Below are 27,965 nucleotides of genomic sequence, written 5' to 3'. Positions count from 1 at the left end.
AATGAATGGAGCAGAAAACAGAATAAAGAAAATAAGCAGACAACTGATGGCAAAAAAGAGCATAACAAAAATGAGGCAGAGAAGATTTTATTCAAAACTGATATGATTGATAGTATCAAGTCTGAGAGTATAGGCAACTACACAGAAGATGACAAGACTCTATGATACACATTCTGGTTTGATAAATGCTGGTTTTTGAAGTTCTATACTATATAAAAAGTTGTGTTTTTATTAATACTGTTATGTACTGATATATTCAATCATACTATGTCTGATGATATAGCCAACTTTATTGGAGATAACAAGAGACAACACAGGAACCATGGTAGAACTCTTTGTACAACGGTCTTATATGTTTGTTTCATTTCATGCGTTTATAGGAATATGCTTTGTTTTGTCTTGCTTTGTTTTATTTCTCCAATATAGAAAGGAAATACACATTAAGACTCATGCATGTGTAGAATCTATAAACAGTTTATGACAACTGATCTTATGACATATGATGAAATAAACAGATACTTTTAAGGAAAAAAAAGACACTAAAATACCCAGTGCTGATCCTGGAGTGTCATAATGTGAAACCCAGCAATAGTATTATTCTTTGTTCAGAGTGATATTAGCCTGCTTGGGTTTATTCAGTCTCAACATAATTGAAGATATGGATACTGCATGTATGTTTAAGTGCACAGGATTGATAACCATATTTCTAAGTTTTTGTTGGATAGTTGCACAGAACTGGTTGCAATCTCACTGTTTGAATCCCCACTTTATATGCTCCACTTTAGTATCTTGAATAACTATTTGTAAGAAGACAATCTATAATCATCAACTAGTGATTTCTTACTGTTTATTTTTTCTTTGAAATTATGTATTATTTTTACCTGTTTTCTGTTTTTAGTCTTCCTTTAAATTAAATTTTAAAAAAAGACACTACAGTATCTAGTGCTGATCATGCAGTATCATGATGTGAAATCCAGCAATACTATTATTCTTTGTTCAGAATGATTTTAACCTGCTTTAGTTTGTTTAATCTAAACATAAATGAAGATATGGATAACTGCATGTATGTTTAAGTGTATAGGATTGATAACAATGTTACTAAGTTTTTGTTGGACAATTGAACAGAACTGTTTGCAGCCTCACTGTTTGAATCCCCACTTTACATGTTCCATTCTTGCACCAATATGTAAACATCAATTAGTGATTTCTTATTGTTTATTTTTTTCTCTGAATGTATGTATTATTTCTACCTATTTTCTGTTTTGTTTAGTCTTTCTTTAAGTAAAATTAAAAAAAGAAAGTATGGAAAAGTTTTACTTAATTCTTTAGGTTTATTCCAAAGGAGAAAGGCGAAGACACACAAATCTGTACTTGGATGACATTTTTGAAATCTCAGACAAGGACAGATCACTCTTCACAGTTAAAATTTACAACCAGAGAATACTAATCTTTGTGATTTTTTCTATATTGGGATTGAATCCAAGTTCTTATCCTGGGTTACATAAGCGACTTTTTGTGTTTTTTATTTTGAAACAAGATCTCACTTAATTGCCCGGGTTGGGTTCAAACTTGTGATGCTCCTATCTCAGCCTGCCAGAGTACTGGGATTACACGCATGCCCCACCACACCCAGGTCTGTGATCCTTATTTTAAGTGCCATTGGACACTGAGATATCACCAGGTTACCATGAGTCCCAGTGGAAGGAGGCACAAAGCAATGTGCAGGATGCTACTGACCGTAGCTTTGGGGCAGCCCTTCTTCCGTACCCAAGGTGGACCTGAATGAGGTAGTGGAACTGAGAGCTGGGGTTGTTAGCAGCCAGGACAGTGACTTTCACCTGCCAGAAAAGCAGAACCAAAAACTGCCGGATTTCCTCTTAGTACAGCCCGTATCTTCCAGGAGGATGTACTGCAGCAGTTTTGCCAACTGCACTGAAATCCGGGGGAGACGTCAGAAGATGAACAAGGAAGTAGATCTAACTCAAGAGACTAAAGGGTATGAGACTGGAAACTCCGGGTCTTATGCCTCTAAATGAAGCCTGCGTAGAATCAGCTGATCAGGCCTTGGGCTTCCAAATCCTCCTACTTAGGTAAAGTTACCAGGAATCATAAGTTACCCAGCTAAACTTGAGTGTTAGATAATTAATGAATAACTTGAGACATACTAACAACCAAATGCATTTACTATGTACTTAACTTAAAATGCAAATAAGACTATGAAATTTTTATTTATCAAAACTGGCAAGCTCTTATTCAGGACAACAAAGAAATGGGTCCTCTGTATTATACAATTTCCAAATGTAAGGAAATATAAGAATAAGAAATATGTAAAACAGAATTTAAGAAGTTGCCAAAGAATATTTTCTTTTATGTTTCTTTTCCTTTTTTGCACTGGGAATTGAACTCACAATCTTGTGCTTGCCGGGCAGGTATTTATGCCACTGAGCTAAGTCCTCAGCTCTGCCTTAACCTCTTTTATGTTTCGAAACCAGGTTTCTTTCTGGTTTCTCGTATGTTGCAGCAGTGATAATAAATTACAATTTGACTTGCACATAACTATCCTGTCTAGCTATAAGGACAAACTTGCATTTGATTTCAGTTAAGATCTGCAGGTGTTTTCTTTTTGTTCATTCCTAACCTAAATGAGGATCTAACTATGACCAAGAGTTGAGTTCTTGGGTCTTAAGATAACAGAGAGATGGAAATAAATTTAAAGATAAATTCCACTTGAAGTTCTATGTCACCTCTGCTTTCACTGAAGGTCAGTCTTTCCGTGCTTACTTAACATGGCACAGCCCAAAGGTGTAAAAATGTAAAAAGTAAAATGTAAAATGTAAAAATGTAAGCTGAGCTCAGGGCTTTTGCAGGGAGAGGTGAGTCCCTTGCAAAGCCACTGGCATATAAAGCCACTTTCTCCCACTGCATGTGGGAGTGCTTTGTTCGGGAACCCCACTCTTCATGCTACAACCTGACCTGGAATATGTAAGAATCTACTATCATATATACGTGTGTATATGTGGCCCAGGCTGGACTGGAACTCACAGTGATCCTCTTGCCTCAGCCTCCCCGAGTGCTGGGATGAGAGGCACGGGTGTCATAAAAGAGATTTTTTGGGGTGGTATTGGGGATTGAGTCCAAGTCCTCATACACGCTAGGCAAAACGCCCTACCCCTGAGCTACATAGCTAATCCCACTAACATGCTTTTCACTACAGAAGCTCTCGTTAACAGGAAGTTTGTTTCCTCTTACCCACAACACATGTAATACTTGTAAGATCTTACAGCTTGTGTTACTGCTTTTCATATGGCATCTAGAATCCTCTGATTCCTGCTGTGTTTGAAAGAAGAATCACAAAAACCGAGGCACAAGCCCGCTCACCCCACAGACCCGCAGCCCCGCCCCTCCGGGCTGACTCGCGCTTCTGATTGGCCGGCTGCACAGAATTCCCAATGCAGCGCACAGAGCTGCGCGAGCAGGGCCCTGCTTCTCACTGGGCGTCCGTCCGTCAGTTACCCTTCGAGCCCTGCTGTTGCAGTCCTGGAAGCAACACCGGTGACAGCAGCAGGACGGAGACCAGGAGACCAGGGTGGCACCTGCCGGGCGGTCCCACTTCTGTTCAACACGGCGGCAGCACGCAGCGGGAGCCCATCCCCCACTGCAGGGCCTGGTGTCAGCACCCAGGAGTACCCCTCCTCTCAGGATAAGGAAGAGCCCGGGCTGTGCTTTCCTGGGACAAAATCATCATGAGGACCTTTCTTCCCAAGGGCCTATACTGCTGCTGTTGTTTTACAAACGAGGAGATGACAAAGCCTAGAGGCACAAAGGTGTTGGAAGGAAGTGACCCGGGACCTCGCCCTGAGCTCCGCACTTCTGTTCTAATAAGGAACAGTGCTCTTTTGATACCTGAGAAGCCAGGTCTAACGATTGGAGTGCTCCAACTGAGTTAGAAAAGTGAAATCCTCACACACCTAAGGGAGTAGGCAAGAAAAATGCAAGGACAGAAACACAGTGGCTCTGGGACAGCGCTCTGGGCTGCAGCCCTTTTTCTATTTCTAGTTTTGAGAAGAAGCCTTGTTAAATTGCCCAATGGGAATCAGCCTTGATCCTTCTGTCAGCCTCCCAGAGTGCAGGGATTACAGGCATGTGTCATCATGACCGGCTCTTTAGAATTCCCACATTTAACATTTACATTCACAGGAAATACTTTTCATTATACCTAGGCACTGTTACACATCTCAGTAAATTTAAACTATTAATATATGTCTCAAAAATTCTTTGTTTTTTGAGACAGGTTGGCTTTGAACTCACTGGAGAGCCTGGACTGGCCTTGAACTCGCAGTGATCCTCCTGCCTCAGCCTCCGAAGTGCTGGGATCACAGGCATGTGCCACCACTGTTGACCTGTTGAACATCAGAGTAGCAGTGGAGGAGGTCAGACACTGAAGACTCAGAAAATGGGTTCTGGAGAATTGCGTTTTGGATCTTCCCAAGGGCCACCAAGCACATTTACACTATGTCTCCTGCCTGTGTTGAGAGGAAAATACTTGTGTCAGTGAAGTAATGGTTTTGAGAGCACAAAATGAAATGGATTTTGACAGAGAAGCCCAACTAGAGCTGGGGGTAGAGCTCAAAGGTAGAGAGTGGAGTGCTTGTCTACCATGTGTGAGGTCTGGGTTTTATCCCCAAGCCGGGTATTCTCTCAAATGCCGCCACCTTTATTTATGCACAAGGAGTAGGAGGCACAAGTAATTACCAGGAAGCAACTTTGGAAATATGCAGGGATCAAGAGTGTGCTGGCTTCTGATGTTATTTGGGCCTGTACCACCGAACCTATGGAAGCCATGGATCCCTTTTGTGTCCTGGGAGTTCCTAGAAAATTCATGAGAGGCAGTGATTTGATAAATGAGCATAAATGCACACATCTGAGAAAGTCACTATTGATCAGTTCATGCACTCTTCAAATAGAGGTAACATTACACTTGCTAATAGTTGAATTTGATCTCCACCAAATAGTTTGACGGTGCTTAATTCTGCACAGGACACAAAGTCCAGATTCTCCTTTTCTGTTTTTCTTACTTCCTTTCTCCTACGTATTCCTTCTCAGTTGTTTTCTACTTGCCTGAGCTGGCGTTGGGGAGCTAGGATGAAGAGGCTCAGTGTCTGCAGGACCTGACAAGCTTCCTGTAGTTGGTCCGGAGCTGCAAACCAGGAATTGCTCTGCCAGAGTTTCCTGCTGTCTCTCCCAGGGCCTATGGGGAAGAAAGAGTTTTGTCAACATTACTGTATATGCCAGGCATGGTGATACATGCCTTAACCCCAGCACTTAGGCTGAGGCAGGAGGATCACTGGGGGTTTGAGGCCAGCCCAGGCCACATAGTGAACCCAAGGGCAGCCTGAATTACACAGTGAGTATCCGCTGCCTCAAAAAGAAAAAAAAAAAAAAAATCTCTCTGTGGTGTATGATGATCCCAGGTTCACCACTGACTGATACATTGTTTTAACCAGAGCTGTCCTTTGATAACTTCACCAGCTTTATGAAGGAGCTACAGGCTCTCTGAAAGTTTCAGAAACTTTCCTGCAAATGATGGAATTTAATCCCACTTCCTCCATTCATTAGAAAACACGAATAACAAAGTTATGCAATGATCGACTCAACGGTAAATGAATTCAGAGGTACCAGTTTTTGAAATTAAGCTTAAGTCTCACCGCAATGACCAAAGGCGAGAGAAACCTGGAAACCAAAATAGCAGAAACAAACTTTTCTGTTCAGAAGCACGTTTTCCCCCTCAGATTTCTCCACGGTGTGTTTCTCTCTGTTCAGGAGCTCTGTGCAGCTGGGGTGCAGCTCCGCGGCAGAGCACTTGCCCAGCTTGCACAAGGTTCTGGGCCCAGCTCAGCACTGGGGCAAAAGTTCACCTTCTAGCAGGAAGTACTTCAAAGGCCACCAAGCAGGGTGTCGTGGCAGAAGCCGCTCTGGAAGCAGAGTATAAGACAAGGTCATGAAGCCGACCGGCTATAGTTTTAGAACCAGAAGTCCAAGCCTGAGGGCTCTCTGCCTGCAGGCCTCCTGGTTCCTCTCTGCAGAGTCCCCTCCAGCTCTGAGTCACGTGGGGAAGAGGCCTACTGTGTGCCAGGAGCTGCTGTGTGAGAGGCAGGAGTGGAGCAGTTAAAGTGGTCCTAATCCCCGCCCCTCTGGATCTCACAGTTTAACAGGGCGACCCTGACTCAGTTACAAGCACTCTGCGGACAGAGGGCCGTGTAATTGTGGTTTTGCATTTGCGGACTGAGGTATAAATAAGCAGGTCTGGAGATATAGCCAGGAATAGCTGCTGTTCGGTGGCACATCCGCCACCGCAGGTCCAGCCTCACTGGCTGCACGCCAAGGTGACCCATGTCACCTGTGATGCCATTTCTGAAAGCGCTGAAGGAAATGAGCCAGTGGGTGGCAAAGGTCTTGGACGCAAAGATAAAAACATGTAAAGGACAGGGCTGAATCATTAAGGTCCGTTTCCCAAATGGCCCTGAGATGCACATATCCTGGAGACACCTTGACAGGCCCTTTGTCAAAGTGACCTGTGCTCAGATGCGACAGAGAGTGGGGCTATTTTCCCACCTTCCGGTGTCAACCTGCGTCCCTGTGCCAGGTCAGACTTTCAGTTCGTTATAAGGCATCGTCCAGGGCACTGGAGCATGCAGGGAATATCCCGAGGCCTCTGTCCGAGTGGGGGACAGAGCAGGATTCCAGCGTGGACTGAGTGCTGGGAGGAAAACGAGGGGGTGGGCAGGCCCAGGTAGGTGGGCTTCAGATGCCTCGGAGGGCAGCGCACCCAGAGGTGAGAGAGGGAGCGCGCTGTCTGAGGAAGAGCGGGAGGGAGAGCCAGGGTGGTGACAGTGGTGATGAAGGCAGGTGAGAGGCCCTGACCTGTTCTGCAGTCAGCAGCTCTAGTCTCGTCCCTTCTGGGAACATTTCAAAGGCTGCTGGGTTATTTTTTTTTTTTTACTATTTTTTTTTATCGGTATCAGGGATCAAATTCACGACCCTGTGCTTGCAAGGCAGGTGCTTATGCCACTGAGCTAAATCCCCAGCCCCTGCTAGGTTATTTTTACAGAACGCGGCCTGTGAAATGTAAGGGACTGTTATTTCAGATTTGTTTTCTTTGCACGACTCAAAACAATTGGTGAAGGGCAGTCAACACTGGATTAGAGAAATACACAAATCTGTATTTAGGTAGCCACGCAAAGGTCCATACAGGGCGGGAAGGAAGATGGCTGAGAAGGCCCAGAGATTATGCAGCCAGGTATGATCTTTGTTTGCCTTTCATTGTGGTTTCCCTCCTTTTTTGTTTTCTTTTTCTTTTTTACATTTTATTGTATGTATTTTTGAAAGATGCCACAGGCCATTTTGTCTGTCTCACTATGTAGCCCAGGCTGGCCTTGAACTCACATCGATTCTCCTGCCTCAGCTTCCTGCAGGCTGGGATGACAGGCATGCATCACCACACCCAGCTGCCACAAGTTCTTTTGTGGAATAAATTAGAGAACAACCAACTAACAAATAAATATGAAAGCCCAAAGAAAGACTTTAACGTTTTCTTTCATAAAGCTCCCTTCAGCCCAATTCTTCCTGTCCTTGAGTATTTTCTGTACTAGAACCCATATCCAGAGCATGCTGCGGGGCAGAGTGCAATTCTGGCATGCTCTACCAGGCATAAAGAGGAGATTAACATTCCAAATATGGACTGTGAATGTAAATACTCACGTGATCTGCAGAGCCACAGTGACATGAGGATGAATGATTAATGGCTCTTATAAAATTAAGAAAGTAGATTAGGTTCTTTATTAATAAATTGAAGCCACTTGGAAAAGGATTGTTCCTAAGATCTTACCAGGTTGTTTACTTTCTCTTTCCACATTGTTCATTGAAAATTGCGTGACCAGAAGGCACCGTCAGTGTGCTAACAAGCCAGCGAGGGCTGCTTCCTTGTGAGATAAGCTTCTGATCACAGCAAGCCTTCTGCCCACGCAACTTCTTCTAACTTCTCTCCTCTCCAAGACTAAAGTGTGCATCTAGCAGCAAAATTGCTGCCACCAGCCCTGGACAGATTTTGTGATGCTCTTCAGATTAGGCACCATAGCCTTCTATCCAGGCGAAGGAGACGGGGGTAGGAGGAGCTGGAGTCTGAGTCAAAAGACCTGGGTGCCAGGGCTAGTTTTGCCCCCCCCCCCTTATAATTACTAAGCTTTGAGCAAATGACTTAACCTCTTAGTAACAGTGTATGATTGTGTGAAAGTTAAAGTAATACACAGAGTTGATGTTTTGTTTGTTTGAGACAGGGTCTTGCTATGAGTGCAGGCTGGCCTCGAACTCAGTGATCCTCCTGTCTCAGCTTTCGAAGTGCTGGAATTACAGGTGTGCACCATCACTCCTGATTTGGAGTTGGACGTTTAATAGTAACATTTAGTTCCAAACAGCTTGGAGTATAGTTAATATAAATCATCTCCCTGCTTTTAAAAAAATTCATAAAAGTAGAAGACGATGAAAAGTCACTGTGATATATAAACTCTGACAAACTCATGCCAGAATTTAGGAGTGACGGAGACCTTCCTTTAACCAAAGCTCAGACTCCTCTAAGTCTTTTCATCAAGACCTTGAACTTGGCCCTGTCCTTGCAAGACCCACATAGCCAAATTTTCACCAGAATCTTAAGTCAGTTTAGAGAGCTTGTCTTCCATGACATCTGACAACTTTCACATCTGACCAGGTTCCTGATCCTCTGTCCATGACATTTGATCTTCCCAGGTTGCTCCAGCATGAATCCCCTGCCCTTGATGTATGTTATGAATTGAGAACTGGTGGTCAACTTAATGCCAGCTGGATTACATCAGCATGCATTGAGCGAAGGTGCTCCACCTGAAGAAAGTTGCCAGAATAAATAGGTGGAGAAGAAGGGAGGTGTTGAGGGTTGAGGTCTTAAGGAGGTATTGTTGGTTCTCCTGGAGAAGCTTTGGTCCTCACATCGAGCGTTGCTTCTGGCTCCGGAGGGGAAGACATGTGCTGCTTGGTCTCCAGGATGAAGTTGTTCCCGCTGCTTCCTGGCACTTACCTGATTTGTCGGAGGAGGAGCTTGGAGCCTCGGTGTCGCTGAGGATGGCTGTGGTGCTTTTCAGGACAGCCCCGCTCTTTGTTGTGTGTGACTTCTTAGCTCCAGCGTAGAACCTCATCCCACTAGCACAGCTCCTTCATCTTGCTGGCATAGACTTTCTGGTTTCCACTGCTGACCCTTGGGTCTTCCCAGCACGGATCCGTAAAAGAGACTAGCGTGAGTCCTTGTGGGCTCTGGACCTCCAGTTGGTCTCATGGGAGGCATTGTCTTGAGCTCTGGATTTTTATCTGGACTCATGTGGGACATTGCTGTGGGGTTTAGGCCCTTGACTAAATAATCTATGTCTTTGGTGTTGCAGATAGATTTCCTGCATTTTCCTGTGTTAACTCCCAGTAACCATTATAAAAATATTATAAACTCCATGTCCTGAACCTAACTGTTCTGTGTACAACCCTTGACTATGACAACGTATCTTCTTAGCAACATTTCATCTGTACCCTGACCCCAGCTTGCAGCCTGCTGCCTGCCTAGAAGTCCCCATTTGTTCTTGTATTGAGAACTGAGCTCAGTCTCACTCCCTCTTCTGACTGTCTTGACACTTGTGCTGGATTAACTACTGGTCAACTTGTAACACCCAGCTGACTTGATCAGTGAGGTGCAGGTATGGAAGGCCCACCTGAGGATTGTTGCCAGCAACACAAAAGAACTGGAGAAGAGGGGTGTGCTGGTTGTTCTCCTGGAGAAGCTTGTCCTGCTAGCTTTCCTGATATGAGCTCAGGTGTTTTCGTCATTGAAGGAGCTCAGGTCCTTGCTGCTGCTAAGGATGCTACAGTTCTCTTCAGGGGAGCTCTGGTCCTTACCCTGAGTGTTGCTTCCTGGCTCCAGTGCAGATCCCTCAGCTGGCACAGAGTCTTTATCTCTCTGGTGCAGACTTTCTAGCTTCCACCACCAGCCTTTGGGCCCTCCCAGCGCAGATCCTTGATTCAGACTTACATGAGTCATTGTCAGGCGCTCTTGGACTTGAGGTGGACTCATACAGGACATTGCCACGGAATCCAGGCCCTCAGCTGGACTAGGGTCTCTAGCACATGGACAGATCTCCTACACTGTTTTGCATTTGACACTTTGGGTGACTATTATAAAATACCTTACAAATTATATGTTCTGTATTAAAGCTTTTCTCTTGGAAACCCTGACTATAACAACACTGATCATGATAGGTGTCCCCATCTCTCTGCCTCCCCCCAAAAGAGTATTTTTTTCATTAACAGGGAGACTGACACAAACTAAAAGACAGATGGAAAGGAACTTTGAAAACCCAGGCCAAAGATTTTTCCCCAAGGAATATACCCAATTCCCATGGTAAAAGAACCTGACTGTTTTCTGGGATAAGAAGAACTCTGTGCCCCTCTATATTTGTACTTTGATTTGAACACTCAGGCCTTTAACAGTTAGAATTATGGGCAGTATTTTCTCTTCTGTTCCAGCTTCTACTCTGAGATTAACCCAGGGGCTATTGCAAATGGCTCAGAACTCTGACTTCTCCAACACACAACATTTACTATATCCAGGAAGCCCTTGGTTAGGACCGACAACACCTAGGCAGACGACAGGGAGGGATCATCAAGGCCAGGGAGCATTCTGTAGGGTGCTGGCCCACAAATTAAGCTCTAGGAAGTAGGAGAGAGTGGAGCAGAGGGGAAACAGGAAGGACACGGTCACAGTAAATGCTGCCAGTTGTGGTTTTCACATGCATCAGTGCTGAGTGCCCATAAACCAGGCTACAGAGATCAGAGGAAAACACCTCTCTAATCAGGGTCCTTGCTGGGGCCAGGGAACTGGCCCTGCACTTCAGCTACAGATCTGAAAAGAGAGCCTTTTGATAAAAGGTAAATTAAGAGTGGTCCTATTTGGTGGTCTACTGACAAACATTCGTTTGGATAGCTCTTACCTTAAGAATAAACAGAAAGGAAAAACGTGAATATCACAGTGGAACCGGGCACTGGAACCCAAAATGGAACAGAGGGAATCCTGGGGCTGAGGAGCCCACTCCCCTCCACCCACTCGAGCTCAGATGCTCACCTAGCAGCAGTCTCTAAACCCCAGGCCAGAGCACATGTGGCCCTTTGTTTCCCCTCGTTCTCAAGTCCCAAAGCCCAGCTTATCTGCATGGCATGAAGTGCTCCTTTTTCATCACCCCACCGCCATTTTTCTGTTCACCAACCTTCAATAAATCTAGCTGCTCTTCCCTCACCATCAAGTGTGTGCTTTGCAATTGTTTGCTTGCCTTACACAGGAGCTTGGGAATCTATTGGTTGGATTCACCACATGATCACCAAGGGCCTCAGAGGAAATCCTGATCTCAAAAAATAATCAACAGCAAAATCGAGAAAATAATTTCAGAAAGCAGTTTAACATCCTTAATAGGAGTGTGAACTCTTAATGATAAACCAACGAAGCTATAATGTACCAGAATGAGATAGATTAGAAAGGAAATAAATTATATGAAATTTCAAGAAAACTAAAAATGCTATAGAAAAAATGAAAATTCACATTGGAGGTAACACAGATGTGATGGGGAAGAACACAAATCACTGATATGGATAATAAATGTGAGGGATTCTCCCATAATTCCACAGGAGAATGATAACATTCTGTTCATGTATTAGACTAACAGGAAAAAGATGGAGGCTAGAAACCGGCATAGACATGCCCCTTCCCCGTGCTAGGGTTTGACCTCGGGCCTTCGTACTCAGTTACAGCGCATCCCCAAACCTAATTTTGTACTCTGAGACAGGTCCTTGATAAGTCACTAACTGCCTAGGCTGAGCTCAAACTTTCAATCTTGCTTCAGCCTGCCAGTGTGCTGGGATTATGGCCTGTTGATGCCTACAATTTTGGGAAGAATCGAACCACATTACTTGCTTTGTAGAAACAGCTAGTCATGCTCCGCTATGGCCTCCCTTTTATGGGAACCTGCCAGTGTAGCCAAGGTCCCAGCTCAGGACTGCCTTTGCTTGTAGGTGTGCCTGACCATGTGATCCCATCCTGGCCGGTGGGATAAGAACAGGAATGACTCCAGGCTGCCTTTAGGAAAAGGTTCAGACTTTTGACTCTGCTTTCTTCTCTTCACACTCACTAGAAGGTAAACTCCGAGTGGGAGACGAGGCACCTTTCATAGGAAGTTATACATTTGATCACAGCAGAGAAGGAAGAAAGAGTTTGGATCCCTTAAGCCATGGACCCATCAGTTACTCCTGTGTTGCTTATGCTTAGACAGTGTGAAAGAGAAATGAACTTCTGTGCTGTTAAAGCTATTGCCGTGGCCTTGGTGACAGCAATTGCTAAAATAGGGTTCATCAGGAAGTAGCAAGAAAGACCTCTTGTGGCAATTCTTGAGCATCACAAAATATTCCCACAAAAGACAACTGAGCTAGAGAAGGTGGGGCATGGAAGACGGACAAGTGGGAAATCTTGTTTTATAAAAGTATTCTTAGGGGCTGTGGATTTAGCTCAGCGGCATAAGCGCCTGCCTTGCAAGCTTGTGGTCGTGAGTTCGATCCCTGGTACTGGTAAAAATAAAAATACAAAAAAAAAAAAAGTATTCTTAGGAGAATTGTATAATGGAAAAATAATTTATTGTAATAGTGACCTGAATGAAGCCCACAGATTAGCTGGCATGGTGGTACCCAGCAGTAATATACGTTACTCTGGAGCCTGTGCCCAGCCTGGGCCACTTTGCCAGACCTTGTCTCACTATTAAAAGAACAAGCTGGGGATGCAGCTCTACGCTGCTTGGGTTCAGTGCCCAGTGCCTCAAACCAAACCAAAGCCCCACAGGTTACGCTAACAAAACCCTGGGCATGAGGGTGCCAGGGCCCCAGCTAACACAGGGGGCACCTCACTTTGATCTCTTGAAGGAGTTTCAAGAGAGTTTTAAAATTCCTGAGCCTGCCAGTTAGAAAACGTAGGTATTAGAATGTGTTTTTAAAACCTCAACACTTGTCACGCAGGTTGCTGGCATCAGCGAGAGCGTCAGTGGGAGGGAAGCAGCCTGATCAGTCGTGCCTGACCCTGACACACCGGAAGCCCGGGTTTCCAAGCTCATTTTCCCCTCCACTCTCCAGCCCCTTTTCCTTCACTTTGTTCCCCTTTGCCCTTCTCCCTGTTCCTGCTACCGCCCTGTGGTCCTCAATAAATGTTATTTACATTAAAAACATAACTTTAAATGTAAACAATTAAAACAAGAACACTGAGGAACAAAATTTTAACCAAAGACAGAAGTAATAAAGAAACAGAACCAGAAAGCTTTGGAAAAGACAGGACTATGTTAATAAAATGTCTTAAGTAGGATAAATGCCACTAAAAAAATAAAAGGAAGTGAAATAATTAAATCCATCTATATGAAATTTAACATAGATGCTTAAAACAACACCAAAAAAACGATGAGCTAACACAAATACAAACTATCAGGCAGCCCTAAAAATGGGGCAATCTCTTCTTTTCCCAGTGAAGAGATGTTTTAAAGTTTTGGGGAGCCGGACGTGGTGGTCATACTTGCTACCCCAGCATTCCGTGCAAACCTCAAGCCTAGCCTGGGAAATTAGGCAAGACCCTATTTCAAAACGGGAGGTGAGGTTGCGGGGTGGGGTGGGGAGGTCAAACTTGACTGTATAAACTTTGAAAGAAATTGGTGAAGTTGTTAAATCTCTACCTATTTAATTAAGTAATTTAATATCCATTAATTTTACAAAGGCATAAAATTACATGGTGGTGCATGTCTGTAATCCCAGCTCTTGGGAGGCTGCAGCAGAATGTTTGTAAATTTGAGTCCAGCCGGGATAATTTAGTGAGACCCTGTTCAAAACAAAAAGGGCGGGGAATGCACTCAGAGTTAAGCTTCAATTCCTAGTACCTTCCTCACAAATAATAAGTACATACTATCTCATGTTCGGCTGGGGATGAAGCTTAGAGGTAAAGCATTTGCTTCACATATGCAAGACTATGGGTTCAATCCCCAGCACAGCAAAAGAAAAAAAAAATCATGTTAGTCTAGAGCGCTGCCTTCACAAAACTCATATGACAGTGTATTTCAAACTTTTTTCCATGCTGGGGGTTGAGCCCAGGGCCTTTTCATTGAGATAAATTCCCCAATGTGAGATGGGGTCTCACTAAGTCATTAAGTTGCCCAGGCGGCTTGAACCTGTGATCTTCCGGCCTCAGCCTCCCAGAGTGCTGTTATTTCAGGTATATGCCACCATGTCCAGCACCTTCAACGTTATCACTTTAGTTATAATCAGAACTAATTATGAAGCTATAGCTGGTGTGCTGTATACGCAGCTTCTGTATCTGCAGATTCAACCAGCCAAGGATGGAGCATGTTCAAGAAAATAAGTCCTATCTGCCTTGAACATGTGCAGATTAGTTTATCATTGTGCCCTAAATTATATATTGCAACACATGTTTACAGAACATTACATTCTAACAGGAGGATAAATAATCTGGGGATAATTTAAAGTGTACTTGGTATGATTAAAAAATGTGTTTATTTAAATAAAATTATTATAGTAGAAGACACACTGCCATTCACCCCCTCAAAATACTCTCCCTCTCTTTGAACACACTTATGCCACCATTCCTGGGGATTGAACTCACGATCTCATGCTCCCAGGCAGGTGTTTACACCACTGAGCTAAACCCCAGCCCTCTATCCTATTATTCTTGCCTCTCTGAAAGCAGCTCTGGAAGCCCCTTTCACGGCACTGTCATGGCTGCCTGGATGCCCGACCTGACTCAAAGCATGTACCTTTCATGGTCACTTGACTTTGGGGAAGAGCCAGAGATGCAAAGTGCCGGCTCTGGTAAGCAGGTGGGTGAGGACAGGCTGTGAAGTTTTCCTCGGCCTCTCTTTCGGTTGGATGGCTCTCAGCAGCGGGGCTCACTGCATTTTTATCTCCTTGTAAAGACCCTCATGAAAGAGGACTTCCAGAGCAGTTTCAGACAGTGGCTAGAAAGACAGGATAAGTGTGTTCGAAGCTAGGGGAAGTATCTTAAGGAAAATTAATAAAAATTTTATTAAATAAAAAAAGTTTCTAAGTATTCACTGTATGTTCCTATCACACAGGATGTGTCTGGGTCTCATGCAGTTACTGAATCATCTTACTCAAGGGACTTGAGCAGCCCTAGATTTTGGTATCTACAGGTACAAAGTGGTCCTGGAACCAATCTTCAATGGTTACTGAAGGATGATTATTTAAGTTTTCCAAAATATGTCAACTTTCCTTGCATCAAATGTTATCACTAAATATTTTTAAACCAAAGCACAGACCCATTTACATGCATCTAGAAAAGTTGTTTTCACATTTTTTTTTTTTTTAAACCGGTACCAGGGATCAAACTCATACCCATGCATTTGCAAGGGAGGTGCTTATGTCGCTGAGCTAAATCCCTAGCCCCTTCACATTTGATCTTTAGTATATGTTTATGTGTGTCAACAATAGCACTTTCTAGATTGCACTTTTATGTGATATTTAAAGGGACATCTAATACCTGAAGTCACGAGGGCCTTGTTCTAGAAATACCACTAATTTCATTTTAAATTTGTTTCTTTATCCTGTCAGGTGATCTCTGTAACCATCCAGCACTGACACTGATGGAGATAACTCCAGGGTAATGCACCCTCCCCAAATAGAGAGCAAGGGGCACCATAATTTGAAAGACTTTGCAAAGACTTTTAGAGGACTTTTCCTTTTCATGATGGCAGGTTTTGTGGAAAACTTTTTTGTCTTCTTTATTTGGGGCATAAGCCCAAATATGCCCAGAAGCGTATCAAGAAAATAAATGCATAGAAAGTAAAAGCAGAGCGCAAGGTTAAGATCAGACTCATAGATGAGCAAATACCTATCTAGGACCTGCTGTCTGAACTCGGTTCAGCATTAATTCAGTCTAGTGCCCCCTTCAGGCAGGACTGAAGAGCATATTTTGGAGACAGCTTCTTACTTGATATCATTGGTTTTTCTCAGGCTTCAGCTGCCCTTTCCGTCTTCCTGGGTCTCCTATATTCATTTCTTTTAAAACTAGCATCTTGGTCTGAAAAGGCATCTATTTAGAGACCAGGACAAAAGTCAGTCCGTAGGTTATAGCTCTAGCTGAACGCCTGTAACAGCACCCTATGCCCATATACAATAACCAGGAAAGCATGCATTAAAGATTGTAATCCATTTTTCTCGGTGATGTAGGAGCTGTGAAGCAGGCCTGGTGCTCTGGATCGCAGTCACATCACCTTAATGTAAAGCGCATCTCAGACAGGGCCCGGAAATGGGGTCAACGCTGAGAAAAGAGAACCTGATCCATTTTAGGAAATTCCGCGCCCCTGTAACATTCTACTTTGTACCTCCTAGAGCTAGGATAAGAGCACGGAAGGTGGCGGCAACTTTGTCCTTGCCCGTGTGCCGCTGGGGACTGAGCCTCAGGCATGCCAAGCCGTGCTCTGCACCCAGCGGCAGCCCTAGCCTGGCCGGGACAGTCTTGAAAGCACCTCCTTTGCTCCTTGTGCGAGGGTCCCTTCTCACACAAGCCGCCAACCAGTCACTGAGCCGTGTGGTCACATATTGAATTCAGGGTGGTGGACCTGCTCACGGTCTGGCATCCAGGCCAGTCTCCTCGGTCTGTGACACGTGCACTCCTGGGGGACGCTGCCATCCCATTTCTCCTTCTCTGTGACCTTTGGCGCTGTTAGCACAGCAGGGGCCTCCCTCGGTCTCATCGTCAGGCTCAGATCAGAGCGTCCTCCCTCCTAGCTCCACGCTTTCCCCTCCTAATGAAAACCAACAACGCATACTGGCCCGGTGAACTACTGCTCCGGGTTTTTTCTATTCTGGTGCAAAATTATCTTTAAAAAGAAAAGACAAAACAAAACAAAACAAACAAACAAAAAAAACCACTCACACTTGCTGGTTCCAGTCCCTCTCCTCTGATCTTGGTCAGTTGCTATAAATTGCTTTTAGAAACTTTGTTTTAAGCATTTTACAGTTTTCTTTGTCCATGATGTGCTAGTGACCAGCACACCACAGACTGGGTGGGAGGTAAGCAGTGCTCACTTCTCAGGGCTCTGGAGCTGGGAGGTCTAAGTGGCGTCTGCAGAGGCTGCATCCTTGGGAGGGAGGACCATTGTGGAGAGAGGGCAGATTCTTTTCATGAGGGCACCCACTCCTTCTCGCTAAGGGACAGCACTGAGGGCTTTGTCACTTTTTTGTAGTATTGAGGATTGAACCCAGAGCCTTCACACTGAGCTACATCCTTACCTGTTTGTTTTTATTTTCGAGACAGGGTCTTGTTAAACTGCTATGGGGCTAAGGCTGGAGTTGATCTGGCAGTCCTCCTGCCTCAGCCTCCCAGAGCGCTGAGATTACAAGTGTGCCCCACCATACCAGGCTGCTTCATTGTCTCTTAAAGGTTCTGCCTCCTAAACCTATCACATTAGCAAACCTGAATTTTAGCGTGACACATTCAAACCTCTGCAGTATTTTTTTGTTTGTTTGTTTTTTGGTCTTTTTCATTTTTATCGGTACCAGGGATCGAACTCAGGACTGCCTGCTTGCAAGACAGGTGCTTATGCCGCTGAGCTAAATCCCCAGCCCCACCTCTGCAGTATTTAAAATATTTACAGTTCCTGTACCAAGCTATGAGACAAAGTACATTTAAAAAGGCCTGGTCGTGCTTGCTGTATTCTCTCCACCCCCCAGTTATCTTCATTAGCTTTTGTTTTTGTTTGCTCTGTCTCATCTCTCTGTATCTGTGCATGTGCACTGCAAATCCAGATTCACAGTACTGCTTGAAGTAGCACACTCCATACCTTGTTCTGCTTTTTTTTGCACTAGAATAAGGACGACCATGTGACAGTGCAGAGATGTCTTGTACAGCAGTGGCCCCGCTAGCTTACATGGAGGTTGCACACTTAGTTTAAGCAGCGGCCACGACATTTTCCAGTGCTAATATTTCCCATCCCTGGCAGCAGGGTGTGAGCGAAACAGTTACTGTGCCCTAGAAAAGGCTCTGATGTCACTAGTTTTATTTTAGCCATTCTGATGGGTGTGCCCTGATATCTTCTTAGGGTTTTAATTTGCATTTCCCTCCTGGCTGCTGCTGCTATTGTTTTTTTTTACATACTTATTTGCTCCTTTCAGTGAAATGCCTCTTCATGATTTTGACCATTTTTAATTGAGTGTTTTTTGTATTTTAGATATGACTCCTATGTCTGACATGCACACGTACAAGTACATAAGTGACAGTATCAGCAAATGCATTTTCATTCCAAAACTGAAGTCTTGGCGAAAAATGCTCACATTAGTGGTGCCTTGGTTCACCAACTCAGTTCTCTCTATGATTCTGGTCACACACTGAACTGGACAAGAAGCGAATCAGATTTCCCTAGAAAGTGAACATTAAACCTGACCACTGAATTTGGTTTCCTTTTCATCCAACTTGTCTGAATCCAACCAGAATCATGGAAAGAATCAAGCTCGTGAGCCGAGGTGCCGCTGTATCATCATTGGGTACCGTAAGGAGTCGCTTTTCTGGTCTCAGAGGTGGGCTGTGCTATGTAACCTGTGTGGGCCATAAAGGGTTCACAGGTATGAGGTGGCCGATGTAAGGGATGCAGTGTGTGAACACGAAGCTCCCGTCCACTTGGGTCATTCAGAGATGGCCTCTGGCACAGCAGCAGGCTCTGGGGAGAAAAGAATCAATGTCACTCAGAACTGAGAGGATAGCGACCAAGGGCTTCAGGGCCCTGAGATACTGGGTACTTTCAATATTGGGACTTCCAATATTTCAGGTATTAGGACTTTCTGTTTGAGGAAAGTGACTTCTCTTTACTAGAATACAGAAAGACTGCAGTGTTTTCTTATTTTAATTATCCAGAGGGATAATTAAAATATTTTAATAGGAATGTATTTGAGATTTTTTAAACTAGAAAAAAATTTCATGTAAATGAGTAGATGCTAAAGTTTCCAAAAATTCACTGAACTGAGAATGAACAATGTTTAATTTTTAAAAAATAAGTCACATACGGAAATACTTATATAGAACATGTTTTGATCTCTCAGTTCTCATTTTTGTTTCTTATATTCTTTTTCTCCTTTGCTTTCCCATTCTTTTCTCTAACACTCCAGTGCCAAACAGATTAGCACTGGAAAATGAGGCTATCAAATTTCTTTTGCACGTCACCCACTCAGGACCTTTTGGAAACTTCCAGGCACAACTCTTTCCTACCTACCAGAGATGCAGAAGGAAATCGCCCCACACAATCAGTTTCTCAGTCTGATCACTACCCCAGAAAATCAAAACCCACTCTACGGTATGCTGCTCCCAGACTGTTTAACACTCTTACATGTACTCTTTAAATTGGCTTTAGAAAATTTTTATTTTTATTGGTACATGTTTGCAGTGCATAATGATTACATAACACATTTTAATTCTTTTTACTTCTCCTCTTCTCCTTTCTTCTAAAATCAGTTTTTAAAAATCAAAAGCAATGTAGTTGCATCACTTACCAGCCTGGCAAATGAAATAATGCTTCTTGGAGCTCTTGTCCTCACTGGAGAGCTTGGACACACAGGTGCAGCAGGCTGGCGTTGTGGCCCCGGAGGCTACAACAGCTGCTGCAAGGAGACTGTGTCCAGATGAGCCACCTACCCAAAGTTACACCCACAACGAGAGTAAATGTGAAAGCCCTATTGGACTGGCCTGCAGTAGATTAAAATTTAGAACTTTCCTTTATGTATTGTAGATTTTTCTTTCATATTATCACAAAGCTTAGAATTAATTTACTTAGACTTCAATGATAAAATCTTTGAATTTTTCCCTGTAACTTAAAGATCATGGTACATAACTATGAAAATGTTTATATGAGACAGACAATGAGTAGATAATTTTTCACCTGGTTTCTGCGTTAGGAAATTTAGGGCCAATTTTACCAGGGGATAAAATAAACATAACAGAATATTGTATGGTACGCCATGAAAAGTCAGATGCCTTTAGATAGGCTACAATGCTAGACAGACAAATCAAAGGCCAAAACACAGAAGTGGCAATGTTTCAGAGGAATGACAGCAATGAAATCAAGGGGCTGATTGTTCTGAGCGTAAATGCAGACAGATGAAAAGAGCATTCCTCCTCCCCGTCCCACAGAAAGATGTGAGGAAGTTTCCTTCACCAGCATTACACCCGGAGACCTCCTGGGTTGCTTCTTGGGACACCCAATTCGATGTCTGCTTAAGCTGACTCAGAGGCAGAAGACGGCTGACTCTGAGAAGACAAAACACCTGGAAACAGGATGTTTTGCCAGTGCAAGAGATGGACCTCCTGAGAGGACAACCAGATAAAAGTTAATTATTCAGCCAAACGGTCACCATGCCCTGCATGCCTGCCTTGCTATCTAAAACCAACATCTGCGGCAGGCAGAACTCTATGCCTTAACTGTTCCGCAGTAATTCAGGGGTTTGAGTCAGTTTGGGACTTCACTCCATTCGGGTGAAGTTCCCTGGCCCACAAACAAACAAAGACACACTGTTTCTTGAGTCTTTATTTGTCTAACAGGGTTTACGGGCCAGAGCATGGCACCTAACCTGGGTGGTGTTTTCTTGGACACCACCAAGTCCTGGATGAGGTTTGGGCCTTTTGGATCCAAACATGAACAAGGTGTCCTCCCTGGTCACAAAAGTGACCATTAAGTTGCAGCAAAAAGTGTTAAACTGATAGCAGTGATTTTTCCCATGCTGTCCAGGGCTCTTTAACTCACTTCCCTTCTCCCTCGAAGAAGCAGAGCGAGGCCCTTCCTTGGAAAAACATTCTCTGTGAACTGTGAGCAAGAAGAATGGGGCGTATCAGTGTGAGAGATCCTTAAATATGTATCTTGGTGGGTTTATCACACTGAAGGTATTGAGCTTTTATGAATTGGGAATTATTTACCAAGGAGCCTTAGGTTTTGCTCTGTTTTGGGGACATAGCCGGAGTTTAGCAGAAATCGATCAAGCAAAGCGCCTTTACAGCTGGGGCTTCACTTCTCCATCTGCGTCTGCACAACCAGGTGTGCCTTTAGCACGCAGAGCTAGTAACAAACAAGTCTAAAGCTGGAAGGGGGTTGAGGATGATGGACATCTAAGTCAGTCTTACTAAAAATTGCTAAATATATTTTAAAAAGAAAATTCTTATAGACATAGCATTTTTAGAAATAAATTTTACTGTGTATATTTAAAGCATGCAACATAATGCTGTGGGATACATATAGGTAATATTACTATAGTGAAAGAACTTACCATATGCATCATTACGCCTTTCTTGAGGTTTTGAGGAAAGAACTGAAACCTACTTTTTCATGTACAGAATATATATGGTACAATTTTATTACCTGCACTCCCTCTGTGAATAGTGTACCTCTAGACTTAAGCAATCTGTAAATCTACTACCTTGTAAGTGACCTAAACTATCACATTCTACCTCTTAAACCCATGCAAACAAAATCAGGCATGAAAATTTAAATTTCTTACACAATCAAAAAATAGATAGTATTTGATAAAATAAATACAAAAACCCAACGAAATCCAGATGAACTAAATAGTAGCTAAGTGCAGCTGTGGGCTGCACAGCTCCCTTTGAATTTGGCATGCGTGCTGTTTCATGCTGTAGAGAAGATTCTGTTCTCTCATCATCTTCCCTTATTAGACTTGCTGAAAACCTTTTGTTCGTGCAGCATGCCATTTGGTCTGCATCTGTTGCACACATGATTTATCTACTAACAACTAGTTCTTTTACTTGGCAGCCTTCAGGGTTAAGATAATGTCTGCCTCTTGTGTGTGCTGTGCTAGAGATCAATCCAGAGCATCACACGTGATTGGCAAGCACTATCACTGAGCTACCTCCCTAGCTCTAATATTTTTTACTTTTGAAAATCATAAAAAAAAAAAAAAAAAACCCAAAATCATCAGGCCAGGCATGGTGATGCATGCCTGTAATCCGAGTACTCAGGAGGCTGGGCCAGGAGGATTGCTGCAAATTTGAGACCAGTCTGGGTTACAAAGCAAGTTCAAGGCCAGTTTGAACTGCATAGTAAAACTCTATCTCAAAGACAAAACAGAGAAACAAGGAAACAACAACAACAACAAAAACCCTCCAACTTTTGAAACCATCTTGGAAAAGCATATTAAAATTAACATTTCTCTAAAACATAGAGTCAGTATGCATCCCTTAATTTGAAAACTCTGCAGTAATCTAATGAAGGATAAAGATATCATGACCAATGGGTGACTGATCCCAGCACTTAAGAGGCTGAGGTAGGAGGATTGCCATGAGTTCAAGGCCAGCCTGGGCTACATAGTGAGACCCTGTCTCAAAAAACAAAAACAAGACTTCCGGGAGAACATGGCGGACAGATAGCAGCAGCTATGGAGGCTCTCTGAAACACCCAGCTTAGAATTCAGGAATGGTGCTGAGTAAGGAATCATAAGCAAGAGGAGATATGTCTCGGGGATCCAAGAACGAACTGGGCTGAGAGAAACCAACTGGGAATGCAATCCTGGTGGGATAACAGGAACAGATAAAGCCTCAGCGTGAAAGCTGGAGCCCGCACCATTGGAAGCTGCGATTTGGGTTTCCCGCCGTGTGGCGGCTGCGTCTACATCAGCTCGGCAGGGAGAGAGAGCGCCGAAGCTCTGAGAACGGGAATCGGTGAACAGAGTTGAAAACAGGACGGCGGGGAGCCGTGCACCCACCTTCGGTGAGTGAGGGAAAACTGGGACTCTCCCACGGTCCAGGAGACTCCAACAGAGGACATTCTGGGACTGGGACGTGCGGGAGCGGGGCGCTGCAGCGACTTCAGCCACGTATCCCCCTCTCAAGCGGGATTGGTGAGAAGTGCCTAGCCTACGTGATGCTGCTGGCGGAGATCCAGTAGGCTAGCACAGCCCAGGTCCCAGAGCCTGACGGTGGCCTGGAGGGGCGAGCCCCACGTAGGCTGCCTGGTCCATAACTCCCTGGTGCGCTGCGGTGGGCCGGAACACCTAGCCGGCGCAATTCGATCAGGCTGTGGCTGACAGGGAGGGAAGCTGGGCCTTATATAAGCTTGCATATATAAGAAACAAAGAATATGGGAAGAGGCAGCAACAAGAAAGGCTCCTCGGCCCCCAATCCTGAGAAACAGGCAATAGCGGACACCGCACCAATAGACATAAAGCGCCATCTAGAGCCTCATAGATCAGTTCAGGAATGAAGTTATTAATGACCTGAAGCTAGAAATAAGCAGAATAGTTAGAGAAATGCTAAGCACCACCCAAGAAAAAACAGATGGTGGAATGGAAGAACAGAAAAAGAGGGGAGAATTGTTTGATGGAGAAAATAGAGAAAGCATAGAATACATGAAGCAGGTTCAAAGAGACTACCAGGAAAGTAAAAACTCTATCGAAAACTGGCATAACAGCTTGAAAGAAACTAAGGACAGACTATCTAAACTGGAGGGCAGATTTGTAATATGGGAGAATGAAATGAAAAACTTCTTAAAAGTAACAAAGAAACAAACAGCAATAATACAAAGACTAGAAGATGATAAGAGGATCCATAACTTAAGAATTAAGAACATAAAAGAAGAAGTAGGAACACAAACAAATGAGCTACAAAAGCTACTCACAGAAATTGTCGATGTCCGCTCCCGGCCGGCAGGAAGGACACACGACAAAGTCTGGTAGTGGACAACCTTTTCTTTTTATTTTCCTTCTCCGTACAGCCTGCCCTGGGTTCTCCCACCTGAAGCCTCCTCTGGTCCGCTCCCCGCGGCTCCTTTTGTGCTTCAGTCTGCCCCAAAGCCTCTACCGGTCTGCTCTCCGCGGCTCCTTTTGGGCTTTTACTTCTGGGCTTCTACCTGGCTTCTTTTTCCGCCCAGGGGTGGCACCGGTATATATACGGGTACAGTGTCCAATCATGTTAAAGTAAGCAAGGCAAGCTGATTGGCTAACATCATCAGTTGCCAGGCAGACTATATTGTTGAGCGGGTTGTTTACGCGGTAAGCAGGAAACTAACATATTCGATGGGAGGGGTAATCTACCTCAGGCTTTGCTCTTTACCACAGGCCGCACGTCCGCCGCGCAAGGCGAGCTATCACAGACGCGGCTCCCAACATCTCCCCCTATTTTATTTTTTATGAATGTGCGCATCGTAGCCCTTCCTGGACTGGGTGCAGAGGCTTATGCCCTATGTGTAGGTCCACCGTAGGTCCTTGGCTTAGACCCTGGTTGGCCATGCCATGGTCTGCCAAGGCCCTGAGGCCCTCGTCCTTTTTCTAGGGCCAGGCACAAACTGGACGGAACCTGGATGCACACAAGCTTGCACTCATTTCCTCTCCGTAAAGAAATCCCCTCGGAGAGAAATTTAGACCTGGGCAGCATCTAACAGTCCAGCGGCTTACGTGCAGGATGGGGTAGGGCCTGGCTTAGGTCGAGTCGTGCTGGGGAGGCACGCTCTTACCCGTCATTGACTCACCTACCCTGCTGTGTATTGTCACCTTATGGAGGAGAATGAGGGATGCCCGCCATATCTAGACTCGGTCGTGGGCCAATTGAGCAAGCCATGCATATGCCTGAGGATCTTCTTGTCCATTTCGGGCTACCGCTATTTCTATTCATCTTATTGGTTGGTCTGTGATGGATCTCCAGTAGGGCAGGTCTGATCTTCAGTCGAGGGCTTTGTTGCCCGTGTCAGTCTCTCCGGTATCCACAGTGGTTCTCGTCCCGGTTCCTGTGGGAAAACACAAACCGCGCCTCGGTTCCAGCTGACCACTGGATCCGGGCCCATCCATTGTCCTGTCAGGACATCTTTCCACTTCACCCACCCTTTATGGTTGGGGGAAGGGTTGCAGTGCTCCACAGCTGGGGAGCGATTATCATTATTTAAATTTAAAAAATTGTGTGTGAATAGTGCCATGGATAATCGTGCCTTTGGGGCCAGGCCTTGGCCTACTCCCCCTTTTTGTTTTTGTAAAATTTCTTTGAGGCTTCTATGAGCCCTCTCAATGATTCCTTGACCTTGGGGATTGTATGGGATACCATGTTTTAATTGAACCTCCATCATTTTGCAGAACTCATTGAAGGCTTTGCCTATATAGGCTGGTCCATTATCAGTTTTTAATATTTTTGGTTTGCCCCATGCGGCCCAAGCTGCCAGGCAATGATTGATCACATTAGACACTTTTTCACCTGTTTCTGCTGTTGCGATATGACGTGAGAACAGGTGTCTGTGGAAACATGAACATATTTAAGAGTCCCAAACTCCTGTATATGTGTGATGTCCATCTGCCAAACATCACCAGGGATCAAACCTCGAGGGTTTACTCCCATCGGTATGGCAGGTTTGTATGTGGCACAGGAGTCACATAGTCGCACGATATCTCGTGCATCTGCTCTAGAAACATGGAAATGGTTTGCTAGTGTCCTGGCATTAACATGAAATTTATCATGGAAGGCACGGGCTCGCTCGATTGGTGTTAGTAAGGTAAAAATCCATAACAGGCGAGTGGCAGTGTCAGCAGCCGCATTCCCCTGTGCCATGGGCCCCGGCAGGGATGTATGTGCTCTTATGTGGGTGGTGAAGACCTTATGGTGTCTGTTCTGAAGCAATGTCTGGATAGACAGGAACAGTCCAGCCACTGTGGAAGTGGATCTAATTAAACTGGCAGTCTCAAGCACTTGCATAGCATTGACCACATACCTAGAATCGGAGACAATGTTAATGGCTTCTGAGAACCGTTCAAGAATCATTTTAACGATCTGCAGTTCTACCACCTGAGGCTGATCTGGTTTAAATTGTATGGTAACCGGGGGCTTGCCTAGGATCACATAGGCGCCTATCCCCGTCTTGGAGCCATCTGTGTATATTGTAGTTGCTGGGACTAATGGCTCAGAGGCAGTAACCTTTGGAAAAATTATAGGGTGCTGAGTGACAAATGACAAGATAGGGTCTTTAGGGTATTGATTGTTTATATCCCCATGGAAAACACATCTCAGAATGGCCCAGGTATCTATGCAGGCAGCCAGGGTCTTGATCTGGCTGGCGGTATAGGGTACTCGGATGGCTTGTGGTCCTGAGCCAAAATGTTGGACAGCTCTATCATGCGCTTCAAGGGCCAATGAAGCGACTGCCTCCGGGTAATGCTCTATGACTTTTGCAGGTGAGACCTTAGGGTGTATCCACAGTAGTGGTCCTTTCTGCCAAATCACCGCTGTAGGCTGTAGACTAGTCTGTAGCAAACAGACATCAAAGGGTCGCCCTGGTTCAATTCTGTGTAAGGTAGCCCCACCTAAGGCTTTTTCCACTCTCTGTAAGGCAGCTCTTGCCTCAGGAGTGAGCCTCCTGTGGGAGGCTATATCTGGGTCTCCCTTTAGAAGGTCGAACAGGGGTTTGAGATCTGAATTTGGTATATGTAAATATGGCCTAATCCAATTAATGTCTCCCAATAGCTTTTGCATGTCATTTAGGGTCCTAACGCCATCCGTCCTAATGGTGACCTTCTGTATAAGTCTGGAGGCGACACTGAGGTCCACACCTGCTGACCCAGGGGTGGCCCTTGTTGAAGGCTGCCATCCTGAGCTGTCCTGTCTCTGGGGCGGGGGCCCGCCTATGAAGGGGGCCCCCTCTGGCCGTTTTTTGGCTCTCTAGCATCTTGTCCACAAATACGGTTGCCCTGAGCATCAAAGACCGACCTACACTCCTCAGCTTTGTGTGATCCCTTTTTGCATCGCCCACAAACATATGGTTCTTCATTCCTAGGGCGAGGCCTAGCATCTGCATTGTTTGGGCAATGACGTTTAATGTGTCCTGGCTCCCCGCAGGCAAAACACCCTTTAGCCTTACATTCCCCTTCTAACCCGCGAGGTTCCCTCTGCTGTACAGCCGCGGCCAGGAGAGCAGCCACTCCCGAGTTGGAGAGCGGCCCCCCTATCTCTCTGCATATCCTAATCCAGGCGTTGAGGTCCTTGTTCTTATGAGGAGCTATCACTGCCTTGCACTCCTTTGTACATTGCTCAAAAATCAGCTGTCTTACCAGCGGTTGAGCCACTCCCGGATCAGGAAATATCTTATCGGCAGCATCTTGCATTCGGGCCACAAAGTCAACAAATGGCTCTGTGGTACCCTGAATTATTTTTGAAAGACACAAGGAGGCTGTTCCGGCACCACTTACCTGTTTCCAGGCGCGGAGCCCTATGGCATTGATTTGTTCATAGACAGCGCCGGGGAACTGGGTCTGGTCATCAGCGTGCCGACCTTCTCCCATAAGCATTTCCTTGTTCCACCCCCGGTTTCCCCGATTGGCGTTTCTCTCAGCCTGCTCTGCAGAGAACTCTGCGTACCAGGCTCGCCAATCCAGGTAACTGCCCGAGGGCAGACACGCCTTTGCCAGCTGAATCCAGTCCGCGGGGGTGAGGGGCCCAGAAGACAGATTCTCCAGCATGGCAATGGTGTAAGGCGCAGTCGGCCCAAAGGTTGTAACTGCATTTTTAAGTTCTCTAATCTGCTTTATCTCAAAAGGCTCCCATACATTGCGTCCCTGGCCCATAGCTACTTGTACAGGAAATATCCCGTAGGGGCCACTATCTATCCCAGGTGGATGTACCTCATGAGACAAGCGTCCCCCCTGCCAAAGCCGCCTGTAAAAATACCGACCCGCCGGCGGCGGAGCATAAGACAGCGGCCGTGATTGGGCGGAAAATGGGGGCCCGTGCATCACTTCCTGTTCTGGCGAAAGGGGAGAGAGCTCCCAGGCGGCCGCCTCGTGGCGAGGAATCGCCTCCGGAAACGGCCCCCAAGGTGGGGCGGAAG

At 45.1% G+C, this 27,965-nt stretch overlaps 1 long non-coding RNA gene across 1 annotated transcript; it reads right to left on the bottom strand.

Moving 5' to 3' along the window:
• Window positions 1–272: 272 nt before the first annotated feature.
• LOC134475784 (uncharacterized) lies at window positions 273–4,864 on the bottom strand. The gene is made up of 2 exons (XR_010047025.1): window positions 4,753–4,864; window positions 273–4,523 (listed from the first exon to the last, which is right to left on the bottom strand). It is a non-coding gene; the product is annotated as an uncharacterized LOC134475784 (long non-coding RNA).
• Window positions 4,865–27,965: the final 23,101 nt, after the last annotated feature.

Source organism: Cavia porcellus, unplaced genomic scaffold (genome assembly GCF_034190915.1).
Source record: "Cavia porcellus strain 051 isolate PalLab524CR breed Dunkin Hartley unplaced genomic scaffold, mCavPor4.1 scaffold_4, whole genome shotgun sequence".
Taxonomy (NCBI): domain Eukaryota; kingdom Metazoa; phylum Chordata; class Mammalia; order Rodentia; family Caviidae; genus Cavia; species Cavia porcellus.
Note: the sequence above shows the minus strand (reverse complement) of the source record. Positions and strands in the feature narration are given on the sequence as shown.